The sequence below is a fragment of the Gorilla gorilla genome, chromosome 3, assembly GCF_029281585.2.
Source record: "Gorilla gorilla gorilla isolate KB3781 chromosome 3, NHGRI_mGorGor1-v2.1_pri, whole genome shotgun sequence".
Classification (NCBI taxonomy): Eukaryota; Metazoa; Chordata; class Mammalia; order Primates; family Hominidae; genus Gorilla; species Gorilla gorilla.
This window is the reverse complement of record NC_073227.2, coordinates 202,629,405-202,652,100: the sequence shown is the minus strand read 5'-3', so window position 1 is coordinate 202,652,100 and position 22,696 is coordinate 202,629,405. Positions and strand designations below refer to the sequence as shown.

Below are 22,696 nucleotides of genomic sequence, written 5' to 3'. Positions count from 1 at the left end.
ACAGGCTCTGAAATTGCGGCAATAATTAATAGCCTACCAACCAAAAAAAGTCCAGGACCAGATGGACTCACAGCCGAATTCTATCAGAGGTACAAGGAGGAGCTGGTACCATTCCTTCTGAAACTATTCCAATCAACAGAAAAAGAGGGAATGCTCCCTAACTGATTTTATGAGGCCAGCATCATGCTGATACCAAAGCCTGGCAGAGATACAACAAAAAAAAGAGAATTTTAGACCAATATCCCTGATGAACATCGATGCAAAAATCCTCAATAAAATACTGGCAAACCGAATCCAGCAGCACATCAAAAAGCTTATCCACCATGATCAAGTGGGCTTCATCCCTGGGATGCAAGGCTTGCTCAACATATGCAAATCAATAAACGTAATCCAGCATATAAACAGAACCAAAGACAAAAACCACGTGATTTTCTCAATAGATGCAGAAAATGCCTTTGACAAAATTCAATAGCCCTTCATGCTAAAAACTCTCAATAAATTAGGTATTGATGGACGTATCTCAAAATAATAAGAGCTATTTATGACAAACCCACAGCCAATATTATACTGAATGGGCAAAAACTGGAAGCATTCCCTTTGAAAACTGGCACAAGACAGGGATGCCCTCTCTCACCACTCCTATTCAACACAGTGTCGGAAGTTCTGGCCAGGGCAATCAGGCAGGAGAAAGAAATAAAGGGTATTCAATTAGGAAAAGAGGAAGTCAAATTGGCCCTGTTTGCAGATGACATGATTGTATATTTAGAAAACCCCATTGTCTCAGCCCAAAATCTCCTTATAGCTGATAAGCAACTTCAGCAAAGTCTCAGGATACAAAATCAATGTGCAAAAATCACAAGCATTCTTATACACCAATAACAGACAAACAGAGAGCCAAATCATGAGTGAACTCCCATTCACAATTGCTTCAAACAGAATAAAATACCTAGGAATCCAACTTACAAGGGATGTGAAGGACCTCTTCAAGGAGAACTACAAACCACTGCTAAGCAAAATAAAAGAAGATACAAAGAAATGGAAGAACATTCTATGCTCATGGGTAGGAAGAATCAATATTGTGAAAATGGCCATACTGCTCAAGGTAATTTATAGATTCAATGCCATCCCTATCAAGCTACCAATGACTTTCTTCACAGAATTGGAAAAAACTACTTTAAAGTTCATATGGAACCAAAAAAGAGGCCGCACTGCCAAGTCAATCCTAAGCCAAAAGAACAAAGCTGGAGGCATCATGCTACCTGACTTCAAACTATACTACAAGGCTACAGGAACCAAAACAGCATGGTACTGGTACCAAAACAGAGATATAGATCAATGGAACAGAACAGAGCCCTCAGAAATAATACCACACATCTACAACCATCTGATCTTCGACAAACCCGACAAAAACAAGAAATGGGGAAAGGATTCCCTATTTAATAAGTGGTGCTGGGAAAACTGGCTAGCCATATGTAGAAAGCTGAAACTGGATCCCTTCCTTACACCTTATACAAAAATTAATTCAAGATGGATTAAGGACTTAAATGTCAGACCTAAAACCATAAAAACCCTAGAAGAAAACCTAGGCAATACCATTCAGGACATAGGCATGTGCAAGGACTTCATGTCTAAAACACCAAAAGCAATGGCAACAAAAGCCAAAATTGACAAATGGGATCTAATTAAACTAAAGAACTTCTGCACAGCAAAAGAAACTACCATCAGAGTGAACAGGCAACCTACAGAATGGGAGAAAATATTTGCGATCTACTCATCTGACAAAGGGCTAATACCCAGAATCTACAAAGAACTCAAACAAATTTACAAGAAAAAAACAACCCCATCAAAAAGTGGGTGAAGGATAGGAACAGACACTTCTCAAAAGAAGACATTTATGCAGCCAAAAGACACATGAAAAAATGCTCATCATCACTGGCCATCAGAGAAATGCAAATCAAAACCACAATGAGATACCATCTCACACCAGTTAGTATGGTGATCATTAAAAAGTCAGGAAACAACAGGTGCTGGAGAGAATGTGGAGAAATAGGAACACTTTCCCACTGTTGGTGGGACTGTAAACTAGTTCAACCATTGTGGAAGACAGTGCAGGGATTACTCAAGGATCTAGAACTAGAAATACCATTTGACTCAGCCATCCCCTTACTGGGTATATACCCAAAGGATTATAAATCATGCTGCCACAATGGCACATGCACACTTAATGTTTATTGCGGTACTATTCACAATAGCAAAGACTTGGAACCAACCCAAATGTCCAACAATGATAGACCGGATTAAGAAAATGTGGCTCATATACATCATGGAATACTATGCAGCCATAAAAAAGGATAACTTCATGTCCTTTGTAGGGACATGGATGAAGCTGGAAACCATCATTCTCAGCAAACTATTGCAAGAACAAAAAACCAAACACCGCATGTTCTCACTCATAGGTGGGAATTGAATAATGAGAACAATTGGACACAGGAAGGGGAACATCACACACTGGGGCCTGTCATGGGGTGGGGGTAGGGGGTAGGGAAAACATTAGGAGATATACCTAATGTAAATGACGAGTTAATGTGTGCAGCACACCAACATGGCACATGTATACATATGTAACAAACCTGCACATTGTGCATATGTACCCTAGAACTTAAGTATAATAAAAATAAAAAGAAATGTGTGCACACTTACTTCCCTTTGTGAGTATTTATAGCATATTATTATCAATCTCAACATCAAACATTAAAAGAGCTTGTTTTCTTATACTTTTAGTAAAATACTGTGTATAGCAGGTCTAATATTTTCTTTCTGCACCCCATATATTAAGCACCCCTCAGGTGAAAACACCCCATTTTGTAAACTTCTCACTGCCTTAGAAGATTAGGAATGTGGACTCTCCTTAGAAAATGTATTGTGGTTGGCCTTTCTTAATTAGCCACTAGAGTCAGATAAGATCTCCGTGTTTCTCCTGTAGGGAAACATTGTTAACGCCTTGTCTTCCACTCACCCCACATTTATTTTGTCATAAAGTCCTGGAGATTCAGCCATCTGTCTCATTCTAGGCACCAGCATCTTTCCCTTAGATTCCATACAATAGACCTGTTCTGCTTCTATCTTGCCCTGGTCCAATTATCTATTTTTCACGCAACACTTAGAGCGATCTTTAAATGCATCTCTGATTATATCACTTTCTCGTTCAAATCTTTTCCAAATCCAAACCCGTTTGAATGGCCCCTGATATGGTTGACATGTTTGTTCCCTTCAAATCCCATGTTGAAATGTGACTCCCCATGTTGGAGGTTGGGCTGAGTGGCAGGTGTTGGATCACAGGGGCAGATCCCTCATGAATGGCTGAGCTCCATTCCCATGGTAATGAGTGAGTTCTTGCTCTGAGTTCTCATGAGATCTGGTTGTTTAAAAGAGCGTGGCATCTCCCCTCCCCGCCCCCTTGCTGTGCTCTCACAATGTAACATGCAGGCTCCACTTCCCCTTCCGCCATGATTGTAACTTTCCTGGAACCCTCATCAGAAGCAGATGCTGGAGCCATGCTTGTGCAGCCTGCAGAACCATGAGCCAATGAAACCTCTTTTCTTTATAAATGATCTTAGACTAATTTTCTTCTATAAATTAGTCTCAGGTATCCCTTAATAGCAACGCAAAAATGGACCAGCACAGTCCCTATCCACCTTCCTGTCCTCAGTTCCTGTCCCTCCCATCTGGCACCATGCCCTCCAGCCACACTGGCCTTTTCTTGCTCTTTAATCATGCTGTGCTGTTCCTGCATGAGGGCCTTCATGCACAGTGTCCCCTCTGCCACCGCAGCCTTCTTCCAACCTAGCCTTGCTCCACCCTCCTGATCCTTCAATTTACCCAGTTGTGGCAGAACCAGGTGAGATCATTTGCCGAATAAGCTCAGTTGGCAAAGTTTTGCAAAGTTAGCTTTGGCTTCCTGTTTCTCTATCACATGACATCATAGAATAACTGATGAGTTTTTCTATTTCTATGAGATTCGTTATTCACATTGTCATTGCCTGTGTAGACCTTGGCAAATAAATGTCCACAGTAAAAATCCCTGAAATGGGTGACACTGGCCACTGCTTATATTGGTGTAGAGGGTTTTATTCCCACTGTACTTTGACTGAATTTTGAAGATATACAATATTATTATTATTATTATTTTTTGAGACAGAGTCTTGCTCTGTCGCCCAGGCTGGAGTGCAGTGGCACCATCTCGGCTCATTGCAAGCTCTGCCTCCTGGGTTCACGCCATTCTCCTTCTTCAGTCTCCCGAGTGGCTGGGACTACAGGCGCCTGCCACCACACCCGGCTAATTTTTTTGTATTTCTAGTAGAGACGGGGCTTCATCGTGTTAGCCAGGATGGTCTCAATCTCTTGACCTCGTGATCAGCATGCCTTGGCCTCCAAAAGTGCTGGGATTACAGGCATGAGCCACTGCGCCCGACAGTATACAATATTATTTCAAAAGGAAAACAATCAGAGACTGCGAAGTACAGGTGGCTCACGTGCTCCGCAAGCAGGCAGAGATAGTTGCTGGGATGGAGTCCTCTGCTGATGGGCAGGATGTAGCAAAACAATCAAGGGAAAAATCTCTGCACTTCTCACAAATGGAAAATGCATTTTTCAGTTATTTTCCAGACTGCAGTCCATTTGTAACAGAAGCAAACCTGTTGAGAAATCTCTGGAATATCATGCTATATTTTCTGGGCTGGTTATGCATTCTCAAGGCAGACCCCAAAGCCAGGGATCATCCCATCCTCTGCAGGCGTGGTAGACTGTCTGCAAAGGTAGACACAGCACTTCCTCCCATCCCTGGATCCCACTCTTCTGCCATGTGAAGCTGCTGCTTCTCCCATCAAAAGTCTATTTCCACTACCCTTGAACAGGATGGGCCCTGTACTGGATTTGGTGAACAAAACGCAGGGAAAGTGAAGTTGTATGACATATTAGCTTCTCCTCAAGAAGGCTTTCGGCTTTCACTCTTTCCCTCTTGTTGCTCTGAGATTACTGTATAAAGTGTCCTGGGTTGGACTCCTTGAGGAAGAAAGATCCTTGAGGAGAAAGAAAGCCAGGCACCAGCCAAGATCAACTACCAGAGAGGTGAGTGAGCCCATGGTGGACCTTCCAACCGTTCCTGCACCACACAACTGCAACTGTGTGAATGAGCTCAGCAGATCCAAGAGAAGAATCATCAGCTAAGCCCAACCCAAATTGCAGAACTGTGGGCAAGTCAATTGTGCTTATTTTAATTACTAAGTTTTGAGGTGGTTCATTATGCAGCAATAGATGGCTAGGGAGAAAGCATAGAGAAAATCCACATCTGAGTGCCAGCCAATGTTACCATGGCTTTATTGCTCTTAATTTTATAAAATCACTATATGTGGTGTTCTTTGCTTCTTTCATAATAATGATCTTGGATTTGTTACATGTCTTCTGGTCCTACCAGAGAAAATGAGCTCATAAACATAGCACAAGAAATGAACAAAGAAGAGGTCAGTTATTGTTGCAGTCATGAGGCTGTTTACTAATTTTTTTCCACTTCTCTCCCTTCCAGGACATGTAAAACATCTCTTCCTTGCTTCTTTAAGGGTAGATGTAGCCATGGGATTTACTTCGGCCATTGAAATTTGAGTTGGAAGCCTTAAGAGCGAGTGCGTGGTTGGACAGCTTTCGATTTCTCTTTTCATTTGCCAGCGAGTGGCGATGCTGGGGACAGCACTTATTCCATCAGCCTGTATTCTGGAGCGAGAACAAGTCAAACAGAGCCTCCAGCTGACCTGAGATGAACTTGTAGCCAGAGGGTTTGGGGTGTCTCTTGCTGTGGTGCAACCTCGCCCATCTTGTGGGATACAGATGTTCATATAGTAGACGCTAGGCTGGTTATGTGACAGATACTTTGTGAAAAGTTCTCCTCCCACACCCAACAAATTTGCTCAGAATATCAAAAAGGCAATTTCACTCCTCTTTAAATGCTTGTGCTCAAAAAGGAGCAAGGACAAGTCCTTTGTTGAGAAGAAGAAAAGAACACCACCAAATCACAGGTGTTCTGTCACTATATCCTATAAAATAGCACATCAGTGTTAAGACTGTAGACATTTTCTACACATCATATTTCACTTTTAAGCTAATTTTGTGTCTCAAACATAAAATTGCTTAATATCTGAATGAAGATTTCTATAGCTCAGAGCCATCAAAATACTGCTTGTACATGAACTCCTCTTGCTGATAGCTTGATATTTTAATTTCCAATGAATATAACAACTGATTGTTTACAAAGCATAAGAAAGCCTATAGCACTGAATAATTTTAGCCGTGGCTCCTACACATGAGATGGTGACTTTAAACAATGATTTCACAGATTTTTAAGAATGATTTTCATATCAAGTGTCTCAATAAAGAGGCCGAGTTTCATGAGTCATTGCCTTGACGTTGATAACAGAAGTTGATAATGGAATAATTTCTCAAACATGACAAAGAATAAATACTTGATTGTTCACACAGGCAAAAGTTAGCCTAACTCTCCTCCTTAGTACTTTAGCATTTTCACCTCCTCCTGTGATAGACCTGCTCACACTGTCCTGTGAAGTAAGCCTGTTCCTCCACTTGACTGTGGGAACTTTACAGGGTATAACACACTGCTTATGCTGGTAAGGACTTTACATGTAATAATTCACTTAATCATATCATGAGCCTATGAGGTAGGTATTAATTATTTTCCCCATTTTACAGCTGAGGCACAGAGAGGTTCAGTAACTTATCTAATGTCACACAGCTTGTAAAGAGCAAAACTGCCATTCGAGCCCAGGTCTGATGGAATACTGATCCTGAATTTTTTGTCAAGTTTGTGTGATTTAAATGGCATCCAAAAAGTTTTTTTTTTAATTCGAACTTATTTCCACAGCAATTTATGTCCCATAGATTTGTCTGAAATGTTACTATTAGAAATGAATTCCTTAGGGTTTATCAATGTCCCTTCTACAAGTTATTTCTAAAAAATGTAATGCCACTGGAAGGGTAACACATGGCATTGTTAATGTGTATTAAGTTAGTAATGCGTGTACCTCAGTTAAGAATTAATTCTGGGAGAGTTAGAGGCATAATGACTTCACTTGGTACCTAAAAACCAGGCATTGAATAAAAATTGGAAAGTACCAGAGAAAGGGAATGTGGAAGGTTGGGCGCCAAAGGCCAAGACAAACCTAATTTTTATGCCCATTATCTCAGGGCTTGTTCTATTTCAATGAAGCCCTCCCATCTCATACAAAAGCCATGTTATCATATTTATTTATTTATTTATTTATTTTTGAGACGGAGTCTTGCTCTGTTGCCCAGGCTGGGGTATAGTGGCGCAATCTCACCTCACTGCAACCTCCATTTCCTGGGTTCAAGCGATTCTCCTGCCTCCGCCTCCCGAGTAGCTGAGATTACAGGTGCCTGCCACCACACCGGACTAATTTTTGCATTTTTATTAGAGACAGGGTTTCACCAAGTTGGCCATGCTGGTATGTAACTCCTGACCTCAGGTGATTCACCTGCCTCAGCCTCCCAAAGTGCTGGTATTACAGGTGCAAGCCACTGTGCCTGGCCTAGTTATAGTATTTATTATAAGAAGAAGGTTTCAAGAAACAGGTTTTGACTCTTGGTATTTTATTGCTTAATTGATTGCCAGTATTGTGTTTGGTGAGTACAATCCAAGAGCTGCAGGGGTGAGAGGAGAGGGAAACAAGGCAGGAAAGAGGCAGGGGGGCACACATAGCCATGCATGACCTAGCTGACCACTGCTTCCTGGATGCTCTCTAGATGACCATTTGACCATGTAGGACATCTCAGGACTGACTAATACAGAGAAATCACTATCTTGGAAAAGTCCATCAGACAGAGGATTAATCCCGTGTCTAACATTGCCCAAAGTTTACATCAGAGGAGCTAGTATTACCAGTATGTGATATTTTAAATCTGGCTAAATGCTTGGTTTTTTAGATTTTACCGGAAGTTATTGTGTGCATATGTCAGGTGAATTAACTTGGAAGGTATCACAGGCTTGATTTGAACTGTGAGAAAGAGAATGATACTCGCCTTTCATTCTCATTCTCACAGTTCAGGGCCACCTCCCAGCTGCTTAAGCTTTGTAACCATGACACACAGGGAACCTCTTACCTCTGCATCTCAGTTTAGTACAAACTTAGGAGTTCCTTGCTCAGGTAGTGGGAGTTCACTTCCCTGTGGTTGGATCTTTTCCCTTCTTGACTCCACGAATCTATCTTTAATATCCACTTATAAATGATACAATTCTGACTTCTGAGAATATTGGAGGGATGGGGCAACATACAGAATATATTAAATGATTTTTTGTGTGTGTGTGAGACCCTGGACAGAAATGGTAAAAGGAGTTATCCACCTCTCGAGGTTTTCACTGTCAGGAGGCTATTCATAAAAGCACACTGCTTACGATGGCAGAGATCTAAGGTAGCCAGCCAGAGGGTAATTAAAGTTAATTGATATGTTATTGTTCTCTGTATTATAGCATTAAAATATGGGAAAAATGAGCATTTAACTCGTCAAAATTGCTCTTCTATGTAATAAATCTGAAAACAAATAAAGATATAGTTATGAAAAAAGTATTAAACAAATATTTTTCTTGACCTTGTCCTAAGTAAGCAGCTGTCTCCCTTAGCAGTGTGGTAAGGAATGAAGAAAATCATTCATTTAACATGCACTTGACAGGGTGCAGATTTACTTAAAATGGTGGTTTCTGATTATGAAAGAATCATTAAGTTGAAGGACTCTTGAGTCTTTTGTTAATAATTTCACCCACATTCCGGTTCAATCATAATTTCTTAACTATATCAGCAATTTGACCTCTTTGATTATTGTCAACTGGGTTCCCTTTTTCTTCTTTGCCATTCCTTCTATCTCCTCTGCTTGCACATAATGAGAAAAAACTAGTTAAAATGTTTCATTATAAGTCTGCGCCATAGAGTTAGCTAAATGCAGAAGTCAAGAGGACAGCTGAATTCTATTTGTGTTACAGGTATGACATCCATCCATAGATCATGAAGGAATTCTCAAACATGTTTTGTTTTCCATAAGTGGTAACATTAAAAAATTCTATTTGAGAAATCAGTAAAATAGTTAGGATACATAATAACAGTTCACATTTACAGAAATCACATGTCCCAGGCACACATTCCTTATTTTTAATTCCTGCAATTTAGGTATTGTCATTTTTTCTACTTAACAAATAATGAAATCAACTCAGACATTATGTTGCTATTAACTATTTCTTTCCTCCTCTTTTTCTCTTTTTTTTTTTTTTTTTTTTTTTTAAGGACTCTGTGAGAATCTTTTCTCCTCATGTAGGCTTTCCCTGCCAAATGTCAGGAATCTATTCCTGGAAAACAGGCTTTCTGCATGAAACATTGAGAGTTCATTTCCAAATACAGTTGACCCTTGAACAATGCAGGGCTGACCTGTGTGGGTCCACTTCTATGTGGATATTTTTCAACCCAGAGCCAAACTCGGATTGGAAATATATTATTTGTGGGCTGAGAAACACGTGTATAAAGAGAGCCAACCTTTTGTGCATGCCAGTTCCACATGGCCAACTGTGGACTGGAGTGTGTGCAAATTTGGGTATACACGGGTGTCCTGGAACCAATCCCCCGTGTACACCAAAAGATTAGTGTATTTTATTTTATTTTTATTTTTATTTTGAGATAGAGTTTTCCTCTGTCACCCAGGCTAGAGTGCAGTGGTGCAATGACAGCTCACTGCAGCCTCGATTTCCTGGGATCAAGTGATCCTCCCACCTCAGCCTCCCGAGTAGCTGGGACCACAGGCATGTGCTACCACGCCCAGCTAACTTTTGTATTTTTTGTAGAGATGGAGTCTCCCTATGTTGCCCAGGCTGGACAGAAACTCCTGGGCTCGAGTGATCTGCCTGCCTCGGCCTCCCAAAGTGAGGGAGAAGAGCATATTTTAAATGAGAAAAAATATAGTTTGTTACACATCAAATAAAAACCTCCAATCAACTACCAGGTTAGGATGTCAAATGCCTAAAGTTTCATTTCCTGACTGCCACACAATGAATAAGGCCGTTGACGGGGATTTTGAAAGCAGTAACACACCTGCTCCTGGAGCCTGGGGCTCCTCTCACTTTCCAAATGACTCTGATGGCCCATGAATTGTATTTGGAAGGTAACTGCAGGTTGACATGCGCATTGATTTGTTTAAAATGAGTACTGAGGTTAGGTACAGTGGCTCATGTCTGTAATCCTAACAGTTTGGGAGGCTGAGGCGAGAGGATTGCTGGAGCACAGGAGTTCAAGACCAGCCTGAACAACATGGTGAGACCCCGTCTCTACAAAATAAAAAATAAAAAAAAATTGGCCAAATATGGTGGTGTGTGCCTATGGTCCCAGCTACACAGGAGGCTGAGGCAAGAGAATTGCTTGCACCCATGAGTTCTAGGCTGCAGTGAGCAATGATCGTGCCACTACACTCTGGCCTGGGCAATAGAGTGAGACTCTGTCTCTAAAATAAAATAAAATAAAAATTTAAAAATGGGTATTAAGTTTTGATGTTATAAAGAACTTTTTTCCTTTGTAAAAATTAGCCATGGATTATTTATATATGTGAGAAATACAAATAGATCACACAAACAGGATCACAGAAGGCTTTAATAAAGGGCTATTGATGAGGGTATGGACAGGGCTGGGGGAAACCAGCCCTAAGCCTGTAAAGTCCAGGGGCACTTTGTGGTCCCCAGAGAAAGGAGCTGCAAGTGGAGCAGACGGCCACTTCGAGGGAGCTGTGCCTTAGCAGAAGGACAGTATCTCCTCACAGCCGCCTTGGGAGAGGCTTGGGTAATGCGCATCCCTACTACACTCTCCTTCCTGCTTTGATATCTGCTGGCCTCCCATTGGTTAAGCTCAACCGGAAGTCAGAGATCAAGGAAGCCTGCTTATGAGGTCCCTAAAGGTCAGCCTTCCAGGATGCCAAGCAGGGTGCAGAAGTAGAGAGTGGATCTGCAGGGGCAAAGTGGAAGCAGCCATCACAGCAAGCAGTCTTGTTTTGCTCTGAATTCTCCAGTATGCCCACTTTGTTGAGTTGGCATTCATAAACAATGCCAGTACTTTTGTCTTTTCTCCCTATTTTCCAGAAGCAAAACACTGAAGTGGGAACCTGGTTCACCCCACTAATCAATTTCGTGTTGTAAGATCCCTTTTGTAAAAATTGTGGCCACACACCCACTAGTCTGACCAAAGACCACTTTATTACATGCTCCAGATGAGGAAATCCCAAGAGAAATAAGTTTTAGGCTTTCCCTTTGCAATGAAAATATTTGTAGGATGAGTTCTACCTATAGAACTTTATTGCATTCAAACCTCTGAATTTTCCAAATTGGCTTAGAAGCCTTAGGCATTTCAAAACTACCATTGCCTCCTAAATCTTTGGCCAAAAATAGACTCCCACACTGCAGACATTGGCAACTTGTAGGAAGTTAAAACTGACACTGAAATCACCCTCTGGTCAACAGCTGATAAGCTAATACCCTTGACTGCCTTTTCTAGCAGTGATCGAGCAATGGGATGGATATATCTGTGGAGTTCCAGTCATCTTAGAAAGTTTTTGCTGCTTTCCCTGAATGAAGTGCTGCAGAGCGGACACAGCTAATTGCTCGCTAGCTGGATGAGTCTGCCAAAGAGTGATGAGAGGACTGAAACCGGTGTAAGTCATCGATGTTGATAAATTGGCTCCCAACTCACCCTAGAGTGCCTGCGGGAACTCATAAGGGCCATGGTCTGTCACAAATGCAGACTCCTTAGATAAGAAGCCTGCTATACTCAGGGGAAGTAAATGTCAAAACCTGAGCCGTTGACTGCAAACTTTATATTGTTGCACTTAATTTTCAGATGACACCACTGATGCTGATTGTGCTATGTATATGTAGGTAGGGTGGAAGCTCAGATATAGAACTTCAAGTTCAATCCATACTGTGCACTCAATAAAGGTTACCTTTCAGCTTGTGGCTGCTGCCATTATTTGCAGAAACATGCAATCCTTGTTTCCCTGCTCCACCAAATGAGCTATCATTTTCTGATGTATTTGTCTTTGTAGAAATCCTTTTCAATAGTGGTGTTGGCTTTACTAATGCGAAGTTGTAGGGTATCCAGTTTACTCATGGTAATTCCACATTCCCACAACTCTGGGCATAAGGAGAAATTTTCCTTGACAATAATTAGTGCAGTTGTAATTAGGTGTTCCATATTTCTAGTTGTAGTCCATGAGCTCATTGATGATTATGTCACTCCCAGCTTACACCTTCCAAGGGCCTCCCATTGTAAATAGAACAGAACCTCCAACTAATAACCTCCAACTAATAACCAAAGTCCCTGTCTGGCATCTTTGCCCACTCTTGCACTCTGTCTGCTCTGTAGGCACCGGGCTTTCCCACCATGGCCCTTGGTGCTTCCTGTTCCTACTGCAGGGAAGCTTCCTGCAGCTCTGTCCCCAACCCAGTCTCAACAGTCTAGTCTCTGCTAAAATGTTTGTTACCTTTGCAGGGCTAATCTAGAAATATTCCCTTCCTCTGATCATTCCCTTTCACATCACCCTGTATAGTTACTTCATGACGCTTACTGAAACTGAACATTTAAATTGAATTAAAACATTTTGGTTATTGGTTACTGTCTGCTGCCTCTATTTTTTTCCCCACAGAATTCCCAGTTCCTAGCACAATTCTTAACAAATAATATTTTCTGAATATGATGAAATATTTGATGAATAAATTTCTCTAAATCTAAATTCCACTGGACCATCTATTATCTGTCTTTCAATCATTTTACAAGATTTATGTGCATAATTTTGTGAAGATTGGTGCATTAGTGTGTGTGATAGTGGGTGCCGCAGTAGCAAGATGATGGGAATATAGAAGACACTGAAGACATGTCCAAGTTTGCATAAGGGGGTGTGATCATTAATTTTAAGGTGTCTACTTGACTGGAATAAGGGCTACCCAGAAAACGGTAAAGAAAGCATTATTTACGAGTATGTCCATGAGGGAGTTTCCGAAAGACATTGGTATTTGAATCAGTGGACTGAGTAAAAGATCTGCCTTCAACTCTGTGGGTGGGCACCATGCAAACGTAGAACAAAAAGGCAGAGTGAATTTACTCTCTCATTTCTGGAGCTGAGACACCCATCCTCTCCTGCCCACGGACATTAGAACTCTAGATTCTCCAGCCTTTGGACTTCAGGACTGGAACCAGCAGCCCCCAGGTTCTCAGGCCTTTGGCCTCTGACTGAGTTACATCACTGGATGCCCTGGTTCTCCAGCTTGCAGACGGCCTATTGTAAAACTTCTCAGCCTCAGAAATTGTATGACCCAATTCCCCCAATAAATCCTCTTATATAATATACATGTATTATATGGATAATGGATATTATATTAGTATAATATATGGATAATGGATATTATATTAATTATATGGATAATATTACATTATATGGATAGGATATATATATGAGTATACCCTATTTATATATATAGGGGTATATATATATCCTATTGATATATATATATCCTATTGATATATGTGCATACGTGTGTGTGTGTGTGTGTGTGTGTATTCTATGGATTCTTTTTTTTTTTTGGAAACCTTTACTAATACAGGGAAGGTCCCATCACCTTCTCAGATTTGAGAAATATTAGCATATGGAATACACTGATTCCCTTTTCAGCCTGTGTATGTATTCATTTTAATACAAATTAACATCACATACTAAAAATTACCTAAAGGATTAAACCAAGTTGGAAACAAATTGTCTCTGTTGACATTTTGCATTTGTGTTGTTATTTACATTTAATTGCCAAAGGATGGGGGGGAAACATGTTCTCTTTCTCTGTCAACCAAAATCAAGAAGATCTGCTCTAATAACCACAAAACAAATGTAGGAAATGAGACTATTAGTTACCACTGGTTATTAAAAAGTACTTAAAATTTTTTCTGTCTCAATTTTCTCACAGCAAACTTCTTTCTTTATGTGGATAATAAAATGACTTTCTCAAAGTAAGAAGTATTAGCTCCTAATAGATGGTAAAATATCTTCCCTACAGGAAATTTTTCAAAGGTTTCACATTCTGAGGTCTTTCTTATTGGCACAATCACAACGAACACAATCAACTAACATATTTTGTTCACGAGGTACCCTCTGACCTTGCAGAATTAATACTGTATTTTAAACTCATGGAAAAATTCTAAGCATTAGTAGGAGCACGGCTGGTGTAGAAAGCCCTCATAATGCATTTTGAGCTGCTGGGAGTTACTATATTGGATGTTTGATGTACCCATTCAATTTTGGTTTTTGCTTTCCTCTGAAATAATTCATTTGCCTTCTAAATGGAATCATGAAAATACTTAATAAAAATGGTAATACATTCAAGGGCACATGGTTATAACTGAAGGATTGATGTAGAGAAAACTTTAGTGAGTGAAGGTAGGGGGTGGTAGGTGGTAGTTGAACAGGCGTGGGATATTCATTAAGTGATAGTAGACTTCATGACATTTTTCTTTCGAAAGATCCTGAGCTGCGGTCAGGATTCTTTTTGTAAATTTTATCTGGGGTTAATACATCTTTCTCTGGTAGATCTTTCATAACCAGTCACAAATCAATCAGAATACAGTAGAGAGCTGCTCTTTAAAAAATTAAGCTGGAGGATGGTTTTGAAGGCTTGGACTCTCGCACCCAGTCCTAGTAAGTCTTGACAATAACAGCTTACAGATGAACCTCTCTGATCCCAGAGGAGTGATTCAAGGAAGGTAAATACAAATGTTCACAAATGATGAACAGTGATCAACCTGGGAATCTAGGCATTCAGCAGCAAGCTGTGGATTCTACATCCTGTCTCTCTCCCCTGCCTTCCATTTCCAAAAGAGAAATAAAAATCATGCCGTGAGAACTCAGGCCAGGAGTCTGATTCACTCTACAAGCTAGCTGAGTCCATCCTCAGCCTTTCTCGGATCTTCCCCACAACTAGTCTTGTCCCTATACTTTCTCTTTTACCTCCATCATCCTCAGAGCTTAAATGAGCCTGGAGGAAATTTGCAGTTGAAGGAGCTACTTACGGCTGCAAAGTTAATTCCTGCTGGGCTATGCAGACATCTAGAAAGCTGGTAGATAGTTTTTGCAATCCTCAAAGTTGCAAACCGCCCATAGAAGTCTGGGAGGTATCTACTGTGCATTTTGATGACATCTCTCTGCTACAAAGACTGCTCACCCTTCAATGAGGAAATGTGGTAAGCTCACATTGAGCAGGAAGAACAGTTGAATGCAGAGACTGTGTTAAATCTGTGGAGATGAATACGGAGATCCTTGGGCAAGATTGCCTTTAAAATACATGGTAATATCTCAGCATCACTTAGAATTTAAACATCCAGGTTCTTGGGTCTCATCTAAACTTTTGGAATCAGGATTTCTGGAGGTAGAGCCCAGGAATCAGAATCGTAAATACGTTTGGTTGGTTGTGTCTGGTGATTTAAAAATTACTGCCCCCCAAACTCCTATAAAAACAAACAGACAAAAAAATCAGATCTTTTTTTAAGGGAGAGATGTGAAGACAACATTTCACTAGGCAGGCAGTCTGCAGGAGAAAAACGCAAAACTTACAGGTGGGAGAAACTGATAGTCATAATAGCTTATATTAGTAATTCTTAAATATTTGGACTTCTTTACATGAAAAAAATCTTTGAGGACACCAAAGAGCTTTTGTCTATGTGGGTTATATTTATCAATATTTATAATATTAGAAATTTAAATTGAGAAATGAAAAAAATTTATGTATGAATTTATATTTAAAATAACAATAATAGCTCCATTGTATGTTAACAGAAATAACATATTTTGGTAAAAAATAACTATGCTTTCCAAAACAAAATCATAATGAGAAAAGTGGCTTTGACATTTTTGCAAATACCTTCCTTTCTGGCCTAATAGAATACAGCTGGATTTTCCCACCTACTTCTGCACTCAATTTGTTATGAAATCACAGGTCACGTGTGTGGCTTTTGCACACTCTTAGCCCACTAATGAGAAAGTAAGAGTAAAAAAGTTAAATCACATCTTAATGTTAAAGTGAAAATAGGTTTGGTCTTATGGACCTCCTGAAAGGGGCCCCCCAATCACAATTTGGGAACCAGTGGTTTATCTGAATAAATCAACATGATTCTAAGCTTTTTACATTATTTCACCCACATAACAACCTGGGGAAGGATGTGTTATTTTTTATCATTTTCCCTGTTTTGCATTTGAGGAAACTGAGGCAGAGAGACATAATACAAAGTCAGCGGCATAGCTGGGCTTACACCCAATAGTCTGTTCCCAGCACAGTAGACCTTAACTCTGCTGATATACTGCCTCCACGTTAGGAGAGCTGAGGGCAGGCATACTCCCAGGACATCTGAAAGAAGAATTTAGGCAATCAGCAAGGTCTGGGGAGACTGATGGGCCTGGAACTGACAGCCAAGTTTCTCTCAGCATCCCCTACATTCCCACAGCTGGTGGCTCCTGGGCTCTGATCCCACCAGCTGGGCTTTGCTAGTGTGGGTTTAGTTCCTGAGGGGAAGGAATCCTTTGGCAGAAAACATGCCTCAAAGATTTAAAACACTGAGTTGCAAATCTAGGAACAAGGAGAAGGAGATGTCTCTCCTTCACGTACGTAGCATCTAAACTAGAGGCAGCAGTGTTTTCCACATCTAACTTCTGTCTTTTGAACTTAGACCTGTCCTAGGAAAACAAGGTCCTCAGTAGAACAGCATTCACAAAGGCATGAATTCTCTTAGTGTTTTTCAACATACCAAACGGCATGATAGGCATTAGAGTAACTATACATTTAGAACAAATAAAATGTTAGAAGCTTTTAAAAGTTGCCATGTAGAGAAACTTAAGACCTATTAAAAAGGTACTACAAATAGATGGCTGTCATATTTTTAGGTGGAAGTATTTTCTTATCCTGGCAACATAGGATTTAACGTTCCTCAAATTGGTATGAAAATAGTGTTGTATCTTTTTTATTTAAATAGGTAATGTTTTTCTCATCACATAATATTTAGAAAACTTTATCTTTAGGTTGTCTAGGCCTCAACTGAAGTAATATTATGGCTTTCTGTTAAGGAAAAATCAATTAGTATATTAAGCCTTTAGACAGTCTTCTCTTCTTGCTATTCAATGGTGTAACAGACTGCATATCCTATCACATAAAAAGAAAAAAAGAAAAGGAAAACACACACATACAAATACTCCTACTTAAGGTTTGATAAAACACAATAAGGTATTGCCCCAGCCATTGGTGATAAAGACCACACTGGCAATGAAGAAGTTAAATATTGTCAGATCTCTCTCTCTCTCTCTCTGACACACACACACACACACACACACACACACACACACACACCTTAACCAAAGAATCATTTGGATCTCTAAGCTGTTTCTAATTAGGTGTTAATGACCTCAGAGTAGTGTGAGCTTACCATGTTCTGTACCTCATTTGATTTCCCCCCTGGGCTAAAACAATACCATGAGGACTGAAATGAAGATAAAATACACCTCTATGGTCCCAATGGTGATGGGATCAGAGATATATAAATACAGAGAAGTCCAGAGGGAAAGATGATTATTAACACTAGTTCCATGACCTATGCTAACCAAGAAATGAAAGTAATTATAGAGCTTTCGTGTGTTGGGCGAGGGGACCCTCATCTCTGAAGTGATGAATCAAACTATGACACAGAGGCCACTGGCACTGAGAGGCTGGGGCTCTGGGGGCGGATGTCTCCTCTGTACAGCAGGAACGGAGCAAAGGAACACGAGATCCCAGAGAAGTGTCAGAAAAAATATGTTTTTCCTGAGGCATAAAGGCCACACTTACCATTAACTTTTGCAACAAGAACTAAGTAAATGAGAAAATAATCATGTCAGAAAAAAATAGATATATTATGTATGGGATCTGATGGCAAAATGCCACATTACCCAAGAGATTTCCAAAGTGATTTTGCACAGAATTTAAAGTGAGTTCCAAGTGATCAAATGTGTCTGTTAGTTGGTGAACTGAATAACCATCAGATGCAGATGTCTCTGTGCCTTCTGTACCCTGGCTTCCTGTTTGTGAATTAGTGAGGATGAAGTAAATATTTCATCTCTAGTAGCCCTGAGTGCAGCATTTTATTTGCATTTTAAAGTTTGCACTCATTATAACTCTATAATTGTCAAATGCCTCACATTAAGTACTCACGTGGTTGTTTAAAAAAATAAAGCATTGTCCACAGATTTTCGCCAAGGATTTGGAGGAAAAAGAGTTACCAAACAGACTCCGTATCGTGTAATACAAGACGAGTCATTTTGAAGTGCCATTCTATCCGTAAATCTTGAATAGACTAAAAAAATGCCTTAAAATAAAGTGGCCTGCGTATCATTTAAAGAGGAGAAAGGAAAAAAGAAAAAACACAGAAGAGGAGGAATAAAAGTCTGACAACATGACGGGACAGTGTATTGACACAGTCGGTAAAGTCACCATGATTAAAATAAAGTAATTCACTTTGAACTAACTCTAGATGACCCCTCTAATGTGCCTGAGGATTGTCTGCGGCACGCCCAGAGGATATCTTTTGTGCTTCAGTTAGCAATAAAGCTTGGAAATAATTATTCTTCCAAAGATAAACATAGATAACGGAGAAAACCAGAAACGTCTGGGCTCTCCCACGTTTGCCTACAGGTACTGCAGCTATGATGCTTAGGTGTACTAATTTAAATCCATCAGTCAATGAATTTAGGTAATTAACATGGCAAAACATGTTCCTTAGCATGCATCCAAAATATAATCAAGAGTGATAAAGATAACTCTCTGACTTGTGAAACCTACTAATTTGGCTAAAATCATTGGAACTAACAAACTTGAGGTCAGTTGACCTTTGGGTCTTTTCCAGTGGCTTTCCACATGGTAATATTTCCCACTTTGATTTATTTAGTAGAAAAACCAAACAATCTGTTAGGAACAGATGTTTTGCAATCTTTTGGTCGGAGAACAGTGGTGGGATTAAGGAGCACCTGTGATTCTTATACTTCTTTTCTGCCCTGATAAACAGGTAGCTTCCGTTCCAGAGGGCTGCTTGATGTCTGCACATCTGAGTACCTACTGTGTTATTGAAGAAAAACCACACACAGACACACACACACCACCCCCCAAACTTGTTAAATATCCTGCTTCCCCCTTCTCTGAAGTTATTTATGAGGTAATTTTACAACTTATTTTTACAGGTTAGTCATAGTGTCACATCACTCATTTCTACAATTTTTGGTGCAGAAATGAATTGTCGCTGTACTTCAGTGGGATAAATGTCTTCCTTTTTAATGCTTTTACGCCTCTGTGTAAAAGACAGCGAACTGAGGTACATGAAACTATGCTAAAAAGCTTGATATAACTGCACTAGGTTGACAAAACCCGGGATTAAAATTCAATCACGCATGCAAAAAATGTAATAAATGAATGAAAATGTATGTTATGGGTCATTTCTGCTTTAATAGCACCTTGGTGCTATAGAATCCAAATAGCAACAGTCATCTTATACACGCCTCACAAATGAAATAACATTAGGTTTCTAGGAATCTGATGACACACAGCTAGCACAAAATGAGGATTGTGCCCATAGATTTATTTCATGCAAACATACAGGGTGTGTAGAGACAACTTATCAGTCAAAGAGAGGACTCCATTTAAAGTTGCTGCAACATTGATGTGGTTCGTCTCCATTTTTCAGCGAAGTAGAGGTTTTCTTTTTCACTTCACATAAAGTCTTCAACTTGCTCAAGCCTTCTAATAAATTGCAAACTCTGTAACAATATATCTTCTATTATGCTGCTTGTTACTTTACGAAGACAGGAAATTAAAGCAATAAAACACTTTCTAAATGATAGGGTACACTCAGGCAGTCGTTTTTCTTATGTTCCAGTATTATTCTTCAAAAGACCTTTTATGGTACTAATATTAAATTCTTTGAAGTCTGAAGAATCTGTTGAAAGTGTTGTATTTCTAAAATATAGAGCTCAAATATTGCAGCTCCTCATACATTTGTTAAAATTGAATATGTGGTGGAAATTTTTAAAACACAAAATACAATGCAGTTAAATAATATATGACCAGATACATTTCAAATCCACATTAGAGAGCCCATTGTGTGGAAATTGGATTGAATGCTCAAGAAAATCTATTTTGCTTTTTCTCACCTGATGTGGCCAAATGCACAACATATGTGGTCATTCATATAAAAGGCTGGGAACTATGGAACGAAACACGGAGAAGCAGACAAATATCATAATGGTCACTTATGCAGCCTGTTCACATAAAGGAAATTGAATCAGGCTCATGAGGCTGTGCATTCTTTATTAACCTCCTAGAAAAAGGTCAGACAACTGTTCTCCTAATGGTAAGAACACTAAGTGAAAAAGGCCAAAAGAGAAATGCAAAAAACTGCAATATATTCTAGGCAGTATATTAAGCAACTGTATTAAAAAGCTTACAGAGTGATGTGGAAAAAAACCCTCTTCATTGGCTATTATGAAAAAAGCATCTGATTTCTCTTCCAGCAATAAGCATTTCTATCCAACTTTATGGAAAAAAGAAGTCAAAAGAAAAATAAACTAGCAAGAGTAAAACCATTGACAGTGTAAATTTAGGAGAAATGAGAGCTCATAAAAAAGGTCTCCTCACCCCCTTTTCTGTTTCAGCACTTCCTTCACACCCACATTCCTGGCCCCTGCCTTACTCCCTACCCTACTCCTTTTTTTTTCCTTACATCCTTTCTCCCTTCCTCCCTTCCTCCCTTCCTTTTGCAAAGGTTTGCACAAAAAGCAGGAATGAAGAGTGAGTACTCCTTCCCCTAATACTAAGCAAAACCGTAACTTCCCATTAGGTAAAATTGCTGAGTTGCTTGTGTGATTTTCGTCTTTGGAAACCCTCAAAACAGTGGATCTCTTTGTTGATGTGACATTTTAAACAACTACTATTAGCGGGTGTGAATGTTCCAATTAAATAGCAAATGCTTTTTGAAGAGATGCTAAGCTTTTCCAATGTCAGGCTCCATCCCAATCAACTACCTTTCCTCGCTCAGCTGATTAGGGTCAGCACTTTAAAATTAAAAAGCAAAGCCCTTGAACCCCTTGTCACAGCTTTATACGTACTTGATAACATTAAAGGATCTTCTACACACCAAAGGGAAGTCAAACTGGGTCTGTATGCTGCTAATTTACTTCAGTTCTTTACCAATTCCTATCCCTGTCTCAGAAATACCTTTTTGATATTTTTTGAAATATTTTCCTGAATTTCCAGTGATAAAATTAGCCGGTCCAATCCAAGGCATTAGTTCTCAATAACTGATGTTTCCTTTCTCATATGACACAGTTACTCTCTGCTGGAACTCCAAAGCAATCAACTACCTGGGGATACTTTTCCCCAGAGACCTTTCTGAGCACACTACATCAATTAACACAAAAGCAATTTTGGACCCCCTCCAATACACTGCACGACCATCTGGTCTCCTGGAACCTCTTGGAGAGGGGCAGATTTCAATTTGTCAAAACGATGCAAATTCCTCAAATTATTTTCAAATTATGCATGTTTACTTTAATGTTGTACTCATTCATCTCTTAAAAGGTACTTTGCAAATTTCTCTAAATTGTTTCTCTAGCCTGCATGCTCTCTCTTGCTCTCTCTCTCTTAGGCAAGTAGAAATTGGGGTTACAAAGGCTAAAATTTACCTCTAAAGAAACAAGAGTTTGTAAAATCTAAATAGCTTACTATCCAAAGGTGACAACAAATTATTAGATGTGTTTGCATCTTACAAACCTACATGCCAATTGCTCAGTGATTACTCTGGGAACATAATTTTTATGCAGCAAAATATTTGATATGATTTGAGAGGTACCAAGTAGACTTTTGCATCAAGGAAAAATGTCCCAATTGTCACCATTTGCCACTCTTTTCCTTTAAGGCTTTGAAAATTCCTGATAGAATATAAGCAATTAATTTGAAAGTATTAATAAATGAAGTCATTTTTCACTCATTATAATAAATTGATTTGGCAGAGCAATTTGGCTTGAAAAGTTTTGATGTGAGAATAAACTGCAAGAAAGATCTAGAGCGGCGCTGGCCAGTGTGGTAGCCACTGACCACAGGTGGCTATTTAAATTTAAATGCTGGTCAGGCACGGTGGCTCACTCCTGTAATCCCAGGATTTTGGGAGGCTGAGGCAGGCAGATCATGAGGTCAGGAGATCGAGACCATGCTGGCCAACATGGTGAAACCCCGTCTCTACTAAAACACAAAAAAATATTAGCTGGGCATGGTAATCTCAGCTACTCGGGAGGCTGAGGCAGGAGAACCACTTGAAGCCAGGAGGTGGAGGTTGCAGTGAGCCGAGATCGTGCCACTGCACTCCAGCCTGGCAAGAGAGTGAGACTCCGTCTCAAAAAGAAAGAAAAAATAAATTAAATGCCAATTAATTAAAACTAAATAAAATTCAAGAAATTGAGTTCCTCCGTCATTAGCTGCATCTCAAGTGCTCCATAGCTGTTTATGGCTAGTGCCCACTGTATTAGTCAGCAATGACATAGACTATCA

At 39.8% G+C, this 22,696-nt stretch overlaps 1 long non-coding RNA gene across 1 annotated transcript in view; it reads right to left on the bottom strand.

Moving 5' to 3' along the window:
• The window catches only part of LOC134758375 (uncharacterized), a 1,115,837-nt gene that overhangs the window by 410,276 nt on the left and 682,865 nt on the right, over positions 1 to 22,696 (bottom strand). The window lies entirely within an intron of this gene.